We start from the raw sequence: 10,078 nt of genomic DNA, 5'->3' as shown, positions 1-10,078 counted from the left end.
TCAAGAGCCTTCTCCTCCTCCTCGAAAGAGCAGATGGGAAACTGGCAGGTTTCGCTCATGGCGAAACGTACCTTCGGATTGGGTGGCATTGGAAAATATCAGGTAATTCTTTTAGGGCCTTATTTCTTCTTAGGAGTTTACCGTTGAAATTTTTGTTTTCGTTGTTGGATTTTTTTTCTTCAGCATTCCAGTTTATTCGTCTTCTTGTGATGTTAGATCGTGCATTGTTTTTTTTTTCTTTTTTTTTGCCTAGTTTCATAATGTTTATTGGAAATGGTTAGTTGAGAAGACGCATCACCTTTTGGGAGCGTTTTGAAGTGTTAGCTATGACATTAGATAAAAGGTTCTTTTACAGGGTTAATTGCACATATGCTCTCAATGCTATCCTTGTTTTCAAGTTACTATCCCTCGAGTTTCATTGTTACAGATAGATCTTCTAGGTTTTAATTTTTTTTGTCATTTCTTTCCTCAGATAAGCTCACCTAGGGCAATATCTACCAAAATTTCATCAAGGGTAAAAGAGACCCAAAAAAAAAATCTAACTTACAGCGCATATGTTCAACAATGAAATTACAAGTGTAGTAAGTTCAGAAAAGTAATGCTACAGTGGGTATAACAGCATCAACCCGGAATAAAAGCAAGTACTAGTTAGATCTAGGTTCTTTCCTTTGTAGCAGGTTTATTCTGTTTTTTTCCTTTATTGCAATTTTTTTCTTTGTAGACCCTATGCCCGAGCTATTATTGTTATTTATATAATTTATTGTTAAATTTAGATCTAGGTTCTTTCCTTTGTAGCAGGTTTATTTTGTTTTTTTATTTATTGCAATTTTTTTCTTTGTAGACCCTATGTCCGAGCTATTATTGTTATTTATATAATTTATTGTTAATTTTAGATCTAGGTTCTTTTCTTTGTAGCATGTTTATTTTGTTTTTTTATTTACTACAATGTTTTTCCTTTGTAGACCCCATGTCGATCGGAGCTATTATTGCTGCGATGGAGTCACTAAGTGGAGCTCTGGTATGTTATTGAATCTTGAAAGTTTTGTTTTGAATGTAGAGATGGATGTTCGTTATTCAAATTGACATACAAAACCTAGAAACAAACTGATACGGACACAAACATGTTATTTTTCAAATTCGTATCCACTTTGTCTCTGTAAAGGACATCTAAAATATGGATCAAATAAAGATATGTGCTTCATTGGTTTTGTACGATATAATATGTATATATTATGTTCTTCCCAGCTACATGAACTGGTGCCTAGTGTATGCAAATTTGTTGATCAAGCATCTTACCATTCTGTTGTGGTTACTATATGTTGATTAAAATTTTCAAAACAATGCATCCATGCTTGAAATTTTTTTATATGATGGAGAAAATGGTATTTTGTAAACTAATGAGTTTGTAAATGTATATATCTTTAGCTTAAGAAATTGAATTTGGTGTGTCACATGTTAAATTCACATTTTTTATCTTGCTCTTTTTTCTAAATTATCAGGATGTGGGTCCAGGTCCGCGGCGCCGTGTTTGGAGGTTTTTCATTAACTTCATAGGTTTGTATTGCTTGGTATAACTCTATTTGTTCTTGGATTCCTTTAGTTTTGTTTATTAATAGTAGATCATAGGAACGTGCATAATTCATGTGCCAGAAAGAACTTAATTAGTTAATATTAATTCAATACTTCTTGAAATCTAGTTTATGTTTTTTTTGTATCTTGATTTGATTGATTAAAGTTAATACGACATTCTAAATATATATGCATAATGCCCTGGCTTTTTGGTATTTAGACATGATAGTATATTTTAATAAAATAAATTTCTCCTTCTCCTTTGTGTGTGTGTGTCTATACACACACGCGCATACATACATAAAAAAACTATAAAATGTTTGTGTTCCATCTAATCAAAGATCAATAGAACTTGTGGAAGATGCATAATTCATCATGTACCTACATAAAAAAATCAGTGTACGATAAGGATACGGATATACATGCGGATATGAATGTGGATACAAGACAGATATAATAAAACCAAATAAAATTAGCCTCAAATCCCATAATCCAAGGAATGTAGAATGTTCACAAAAGTAATATTGGATTCTTTGATTCATGTGCATTATTTTGATTCTATTGGAAACTGTTCTTATATTTGTCATGTCGCAAGAGCTCATCTAACTCATATAGCAGAGAATGAGTGAGTTTTGATTCTTATCGGCCTACCTTTTATTTAAAAAAGGTGATGTTGCAAAGACGCTAGAAATAGCATTTGTTTATTGAATATATCTATGTGTCCATCGATCGCAGAGATCCGTTTGCAGAAATGATGTCATGTATTCTATTAGAGTATCTGCTAAGAGTCCGATCGAGAGGTTTAGTTTTGAATATTTATGTTTAATTTTGAGGAATGCAGGTCGTCTTTAGATGCTCTCTAATTTAGAGAGTTCATTATTTTTAATGCTCTATAATTTTTTCAGGTAGGGGCGCCCTGCTGTTCGGCCTCCGGGCGATTTTCCACCTTGGAGGTGAGCTCCACCAATTTATTTTTGTTTTTATATTTACTAATATTTGTTGTGCAAGTTGGATTTTTTTTTTCTTTCTTTTTTTTGACTTGGAGGTTGTCATTGCAGTGACCCTGTATCTGCCTATCTTCTCTGGTCATGCTCTGAGCTCGTTTCTATTGTGATGAACGCTTTTCGTGTCCCAGGTTGCTCGTCTTAGCTTTTAGAACTAAACTTTTTATTGCAACAATGTGTAATTTAAATGAACAGTAAAAATGTACATTTGTTGCAGCTCTTGTCGAGCTTGCTCAAGATGAGCCAACAGGGGGAGCACCATTTTGACGGTAAGTTTGAATCTTGAGCCCTTATAGCGCTTCTCTACATATAAATTAACTTTACATTCGGACTTGCAGTGCTGACCCCAGGGTAAGCTCAGCTGTGTATGCGACACTTTTGATTGCGAGCATGGTAGTTGTGTCCCGATACTGGTCGCGCTGATCTGGTAAGTATACTTGGATTCTCAATTTTTTCTAAAGAAATTCTATTCAGTTCCATCAAGTAAGAGATTGTTTTACTCTTTGTTCACAGCTGCCTCAACAAATGTTTCTTGTGCTTGGTCGGTAAGACATTGAAGTGATGGGGGGGGGGGGGGTGTAAAAGAGAATTCGTACAGAACTTTTTCTCGCATAAAAGAAGCAGCGAGGGCCAGGCTGAAGAGATGTGATTCATTTTTCGACATTTTTGATTCAGAGAGCCTTCTCCTCCTGCCTCGGAAAGAACAGATGGGAAACTGCAGGCAGGTTTTCGCTCACGGCGAAACTTACCTTTGGATTGGGTGGCATCGGAAAATATCAGGTAATTCTTTCTTTTAGGGCCTTATTTCTTCTTAGGAGTTTACCGTTGATATTTTTGTTTTCGTTGTTGGATTTTTTTTCAGCATTCCAGTTTATTCGTCTTCTTCTGATGTTAGATCATGCATTGTTTTTTTTTTTCTTTTTCTTTTTTGCCTAGTTTCATTGGAAATGGTTAGTTGAGAAGACGCATCACCTTTTGGGAGCGTTTTGAATTGTTAGCTATGACATTAGATAAAAGGTTCTTTTACAGGGTTAATTGCACATATGCTCTCAATGCTATCCTTGTTTTAAAGTTACTATCCCTCGAGTTTCATTGTTACAGATAGATCTTCTAGGTTTTAATTTTTTTGTCATTTCTTTCCTCAGATAAACTCACCTAGGGCAATATCTACCAAAATTTCACCAAGGGCAATATGTTAGTTATTTGCTAAATACAGGTAGGGAGTTCGTTGATAAAATGTTTACTACGAAGTATACTCTCAAATATATAATCATTTTTTATGCTTTCTAGTAAAAGGTTTGTTGATAAAAGGTCTACTGATGATACCCATGTAAGCTATATAGATTTTACTGAAAAGTATTAAAAATGAATTTTAAAATATAGAATCATAAAATTATGGCTTAATTACATCCATTTTATTAGACATTCATAATTTCCTTCTCACATAATGATGTTACCAAAACAAGACATGAAGGTGCAACTGAGATTTTAAAAGTAATTATTTAACTATTTCAAGTTTAAGAAAGAATATACTTTCATGTCTCTAGAACTCGTCCTGAAATAATATAAGTTATACTCGTGTCATATTGAAACAATGTAAATTTTATCGAAGTAATGCATATTATATCGTAATAGCATAGAGTTATGATGCATTTGAGTTATTTCATATGGCTACATAACATTTGAGGCTTGTTAAGTTACGTAACACAGCATAATGAGTTATGTTATTTGGTTTTTTTTCCAACAGTGATCCAGAGGATGGAGCTAGCTCGCAGATCAGAATGCATCACCGCTGCGTTGTCAGTTGCACATCCCACATAGATCAGATGAACCTGAGTTATCAAGTTACATACTTGACATCTTCAAAAAGAACATGTGGCTTCCTGATATACTAGGGCTCTGGGGTCTAAATAAGATTGATATAAACCTCAATGTTCTCCCAACGATCATACCGCCATCCCTAATGAGAGCAGCAACTAGGTCAGTTTCACCAAAAGAATCTCTCAGCCAAACATACACAAGCTCAGCGATAATCCCCGGAGTGGCCAAAGAAAGATGCATGAGGCTCAAAAGTTTAGGTGAGAAATAAGTCAGCCCAAGGGGAATCTCACATAAGTATAGTCACTCCAGCATTAATGATAAACTTTTGTGCAAAAAGAACAACTTGGATATCTAACGGAATTTCTAGCGGCAGCCCATTTTACAAAGTGGCCACATTATGTTGAACAGCATGTAGTGTTTTGTTGTTGTGATAGAACGCAGATGACCAGAATCTTTTGAGGTCCCCAAACTGTACAATATTTACACAGTGAAATGGTATTTTAGAAAATGTTATGGTTGCTATTTATTTCAAGATGATGAAGTATTTTAGAAATATCTGGTAACAATACGGTAGCAGGTTTTTTTTTTCTTTTTTTTTTCTGGGTAAGAGAAGTTGGAGGTGTTTGGAGAATACACGCTGTATTGAGGAAGTCTAATGGCGACTGCGAGATACCACTCCCCTTATCCTTTGAGCACGTGTACCCATTTGACTTAGTTTTGGGTTTGCCTGGAAAGAAGGGAAAGGCTGCCTACAGCTTGCAAATATATAACTAAAAATAACAATAGTTTTATTTTCAGATTTTTTTGGATATTAGTCCCCCAAAAGAATTTCATTTGAACTTAGTCTCTCAAATCTTAATATTGAAAGTGGGTTATTTGCACTTTAGTAATCTAAAGTTTATATAAAATTTGATACCCCCAAAGTTTTTACTTGGTACTTTGATACATTAAATTTTACCCCTTTTTCTCTTTGATACCCCTAAATTTTTAATAAGGTACATACAAGCTACTGATAACTTTGTTGGGATTTTTTAGATCTCACAAAAATTTTGAAAATCACCAAAATGTAGCAAATAGAATCACACACAAGATTTAAACTTGGAAAACCCTTAACAGAGAAACCCATGGGATGGAAAATAATTCACTATCACTACCAAATTATAATTTTTTATACAAACTAAAACTACGAAATCCTCTCTTATAATATCTTTGAACCTGGTTGCACCCTCTGTTGAACCCTGGTTATAAGAATATTATATATCTCTCCCTCTCCACTAAAGCATCCTAGAATAGAATGCCTTATTTAAAGACATGCTTGACTGTTGACTAAGTCAACTTGTCCTCTAAGAAAACTACTAGGAATGGGCCTAGCCTTCAAATTTAGATCCGACTTGGAGTTTGAGTTGACACCCAACATATCTTCTCTCGATGAAAAATCTCCACGTATCTCAACGACTTCAGAGAAACTTGCTCTCTTCTTCTTGTTCTTCACCTTTCCCTTGTGAATAAGAATTTGAGAAGAGTCACATACACCATTAACATATTGCCCATCTAAATAGTAAGTATGATTGCTATTTTTCCTTGCTTAAAAAATCAAATCACTATCTCTATACGCTTTGTACCACTCTCTTTCACCCACATACTTGTACCCACATGATGCTATCTCACCAATGAAATTAAATTAGCACTACATGACGGTATGTATCTCATATGATAAAAAATTTCGATCTTCCCAGTGTGAAGCTTAAGGCGGATACTCCTAATGACTTCAACATTCATCTTCTCATTGTTTCCAATGATCACATTACCAAATTCTGCATCCTCTTTAATGTATCAAAATAATTTTTGTTGTTGCAAATGTGCATAGAGGCAGCAGTATCTAACACCCAAGTGTTACTCACATCAATACCGGTACTCTTCGTCATCAACACCATATCTTCATCACACGCAATTGCTAAGGAGTCCTCCTTCTTCCTATTTTCCTGAAGCTTCAACTGTCTAATGGTCTTCAAATCATCTCGCATCTGGAGACATCTAAACTGAATGTGACCATTCTCTTCGCAATAGTATCACTTTCTTTCGTTGTTGCCTCAGGCTCGAGCTTTTGACATTCTTTAATAATTGTCACATCTCCCCCTTACTCCTCTCTCGATTAAAATCTTTAAAAGGCAGTGCACTCTCACCACCCTTAAATGCTCCCCATCATTCTTTTATTCCTACATAGGAATGTTGTCATATCATCAAATTTTAAAGTTTGCTTCCTTGCAATTATCGTTTAAAACAATGGGCTTGTATGACTTTGGTAAGGAATACAGTAGGAGTAACACCTACTTTTCTTCTTTAATCTCTTTATCAATATTCATAAGTTGGCAAACTAATTGATTAAATACATTGATGTAGTCTTGAATAGTAATATCATCTTCACTGAATAAAACTCTATCCTCATACACAATCGATTTGCCATCTACTTTGATGAATAAATCCTCTTAAGCTTGTCCCACAATCCCCTTGGTTTCGCCTCCTACATAACATTGTGCTTGATTTCAGAGGCGAGTGTCAAATGAATTATGCTATAGCCTTGTTCTGCATGAAACTTCATTTCAGCATCTTTCATCTCTTCAGACTTCTTCTCTTTTAAAGCTTGATCAACATTCTGCTACACAAGAAGATCTTGAACCGTACACTGTTCTACTCCAAGGCTTGATCAACATCTTGCCACTCGAGAAGATCCTGAACAACATCAAATTCTACCTCTAATTACCCAATCGGCTGACAATACAATTTGGTCCGTTGATTAGATAGAACACCAAACAATAAAGCAATCCATACTAAATCTTGCGCCTCTTGTTCTCCAAATTCACCTAATCTGGCAATCACGTTGCCACCCTTTTCCTTTTGATAGTAGAAAAATTAATCATAGGTCCTCTAACCTAGAAATTTTCCCTCTAAGTCCTTTTCAGCTTGGGATTCTCCACTTCGCATGAACCCGATTGAGCATGAGCTCAGTTAACTTATCTCAGCTTTTCCTCATTAGAATACAACCGCTTGCTTTACAGTTACAAGATCATTTAGTTTTCTTATGTATATATATAACTGGTTCATTAATCTAACTTGTGATTATTAATTTCAGTGATTATATGATGATAACTGTAATCTGGTTTTACCAATGATTGGTGCATCTGATCTTATTTCTTGATATTACAACTGTGATCCCAAGTAGTTGTTGCTGCTGCTGAAGCTGCTGCTGCTGCTGTTGAAGCTGGTGCTGCTGCTGCTGGCATAGCTGCTGGCTGTGAAGCGCTGTTGCTGCTGCTGTTGTAGCTGCTGCTGCTGAAGCTGCTGCTGAAGCTGCTGCTGCTGCTGTCTGTAGTTGTTGCTGCTGGCTGTGGAGCTGCTGTGGAGGCTGGACACTTGTGGAGTTGCTGCTGCTGTTGATGATTGATGGGTTTTCTCTCTGCAATTATGAGATTAATTTTAGCAAAATAGTGGTGGGTAGTAGGAAAGAGTGATGGATATGATAGTGGCAATCAATTTCCTAACTATTTTGTTGTAAACTTGTGTATATTCTCTTTATTTACTTGTGTTAAATTCTTTGTTGCTAGTTTTTAGTTTAGATTATTCTGTGTCTAAAGAGTTGCATCGATGTATTTTTGTTTGCCGATATTTACAATTCGTTGAAGTACATTTAAATACTGAATATGTCTTTGAAATAACTCCATGTTGTAAGTAATGATAGTTTTTGTCTAAAGAGCTTGCAAGAAGTGTTCTTTTGTGCTTGTATAAAATTTTTTATTAGTTATATGTGTTAGGATGTCTTGTATTAGATAAATGGGTTATTCGGGTTATATGGGTCGGGTCGGGTAACCCGTTTAATAATCGGGTCGGATCACATTGACCCATTTATTAAACGGGTCGGGTCGGGTCAAACTTATACGGGTCGGGTCAAATTTTATATGGGTCGGGTCGGGTCGGGTCGACCCGTTTGCCACCCCTAGAGCTCACCAACGGAATCGCCGCACTTCTAACACTGTTGACTGCCATTTGTAGAAAAAAATCCTCCTCGAAATTCTCTTGTTCACCCGATGTCGATCATTGTGCCTCGACCACTGATGTCTTCACCAATCGCACTCTCCATGAACTTTGAATCCCACTCCGATACCACTTGTTGGGATTTTTAGATCTCACGAAAATCTTAAAAATTACCAAAACACAACAAATAGAATTACGCATAAAATTTAATCTGGAAAACTCTCAACAAGAAAAAGTTACGAGATCGAAACTACTCCAATATCACCACCAAATAGAATCTTTTACAGGGACAAAGATTGCAAAACCTCTCTCAAAATAGTTTTAAATCCAGTTACACTTTCTATTAAACCCTGATTATAAAAATATTATATATCTCTCCCTCTCTACTAAAAAGAACCCTAAAATAGGATGCCTTATTTAAAGACAACTCTATAACTTGTCCACCAAGCTAACTTGGCTTCTAAGAAAACTACTAAGACTAGCATTAGCCTTCAAATCTAGATCCAACTTAGAGTTTGAGTCGGTATCCAATAGATTTTTCAATCTTCACGTTTAACCATTTCTCAAGAAATCACAAAAAAAAAAAATCTCAGAACTTAAACTTTATTTACTAGAAAAAACATATAATGATTTAGAACTTTGACCATCTAAAGGTATAAGTTTGGTACAGCAAATGAAAAAATAAAACTCTTGATCTTATCATTCATTTCTTTATATTTAAATTTAAAAATAAAGATAAAGATAATTAGCTGATATTATGAAATATTTTCACATCATGAATTGCCTTCATAATTAAGGAGAGAAATATTAGTTAAGTGTCATTAACCAAGCTATAAAATATGCAAAATCCATATAACTTATCGAAATTGTAGAAATACCCAAAGGACTTCCATCATTGAAGATTTAAAAAAAAAATCAATTTACAAAATTTAGAGAAATAACCAAAATACTTTCAAAACTTGTATATTTTGTGAAAAAGTTCATAGAACTTACTAAAACCCAAAAAACTTTAAAATATTAAAAATTATATAAAAAATCCTAAAGTTTAAAAAAATTGTAAAAAGATCTAAATTTTACAAAATTTACAGAAAAATCTAAAATTATAAACATTTCAAAATTTTATACAGAATTCTCTAATTTAATAAAATACTAGAAATTCAAAATAGTTTATGGAAAAAATTACCCTAAAACTTCAAAAAGTCCCTTAAATTTTTATTAATTTACAAAAATATCCCTAAAACTTTACAAAATTTGGTCAAACAGGTAAATCTAAATGACAAGAAAATATTATAAAATTTGATAAAACAAGCGTAAGAAGAAACAACATGAGAATTTAGAGCTCATTTATGATCATCATCTGCAAAATAACTTTTGTAACACGAACAAACATGTATTCTATTAGTTCACAAGTTATATACATTAACAAGTGTATTAATTAATACATATATGATTTTTTTGATAATAGCCCCTTCCATCATTAATATTTTTATATGAGTCGCTTAAATCTTCACATTTTAATATTGGTACTTCAAATTGAAAAAATATTATGAATTCGTCCCTCTGTTATGTTTAATATTCAAAATCCTACAAGGTTAGATTTAGACTAAGCGTGGGTGTTTAGCTACCAAAATACGCTCCACCATTTAATACACCCA

The 10,078-nt window shown here is 34.2% G+C and overlaps 2 long non-coding RNA genes across 3 annotated transcripts; both read left to right on the top strand.

Moving 5' to 3' along the window:
- LOC109835757 lies at positions 7-3,150 on the top strand. 2 transcript variants are annotated; one of them, XR_002245696.1, is made up of 8 exons: positions 7-102; positions 963-1,018; positions 1,500-1,554; positions 2,475-2,522; positions 2,628-2,704; positions 2,791-2,842; positions 2,912-3,000; positions 3,087-3,150. It is a non-coding gene; the product is annotated as an uncharacterized LOC109835757 (long non-coding RNA). The 2 variants fall into 2 exon arrangements; XR_002245697.1 differs by having other exon boundaries at positions 1,500-1,568.
- Positions 3,271-4,947, top strand: LOC109835756. The gene is made up of 2 exons (XR_002245695.1): positions 3,271-3,353; positions 4,321-4,947. It is a non-coding gene; the product is annotated as an uncharacterized LOC109835756 (long non-coding RNA).

This window comes from Asparagus officinalis, chromosome 3 (assembly GCF_001876935.1).
Source record: "Asparagus officinalis chromosome 3, Aspof.V1, whole genome shotgun sequence".
NCBI lineage: Eukaryota > Viridiplantae > Streptophyta > Magnoliopsida > Asparagales > Asparagaceae > Asparagus > Asparagus officinalis.
The sequence above is the reverse complement of the archived record's forward strand: the minus strand, read 5'-3'. Positions and strand labels throughout refer to the sequence as shown.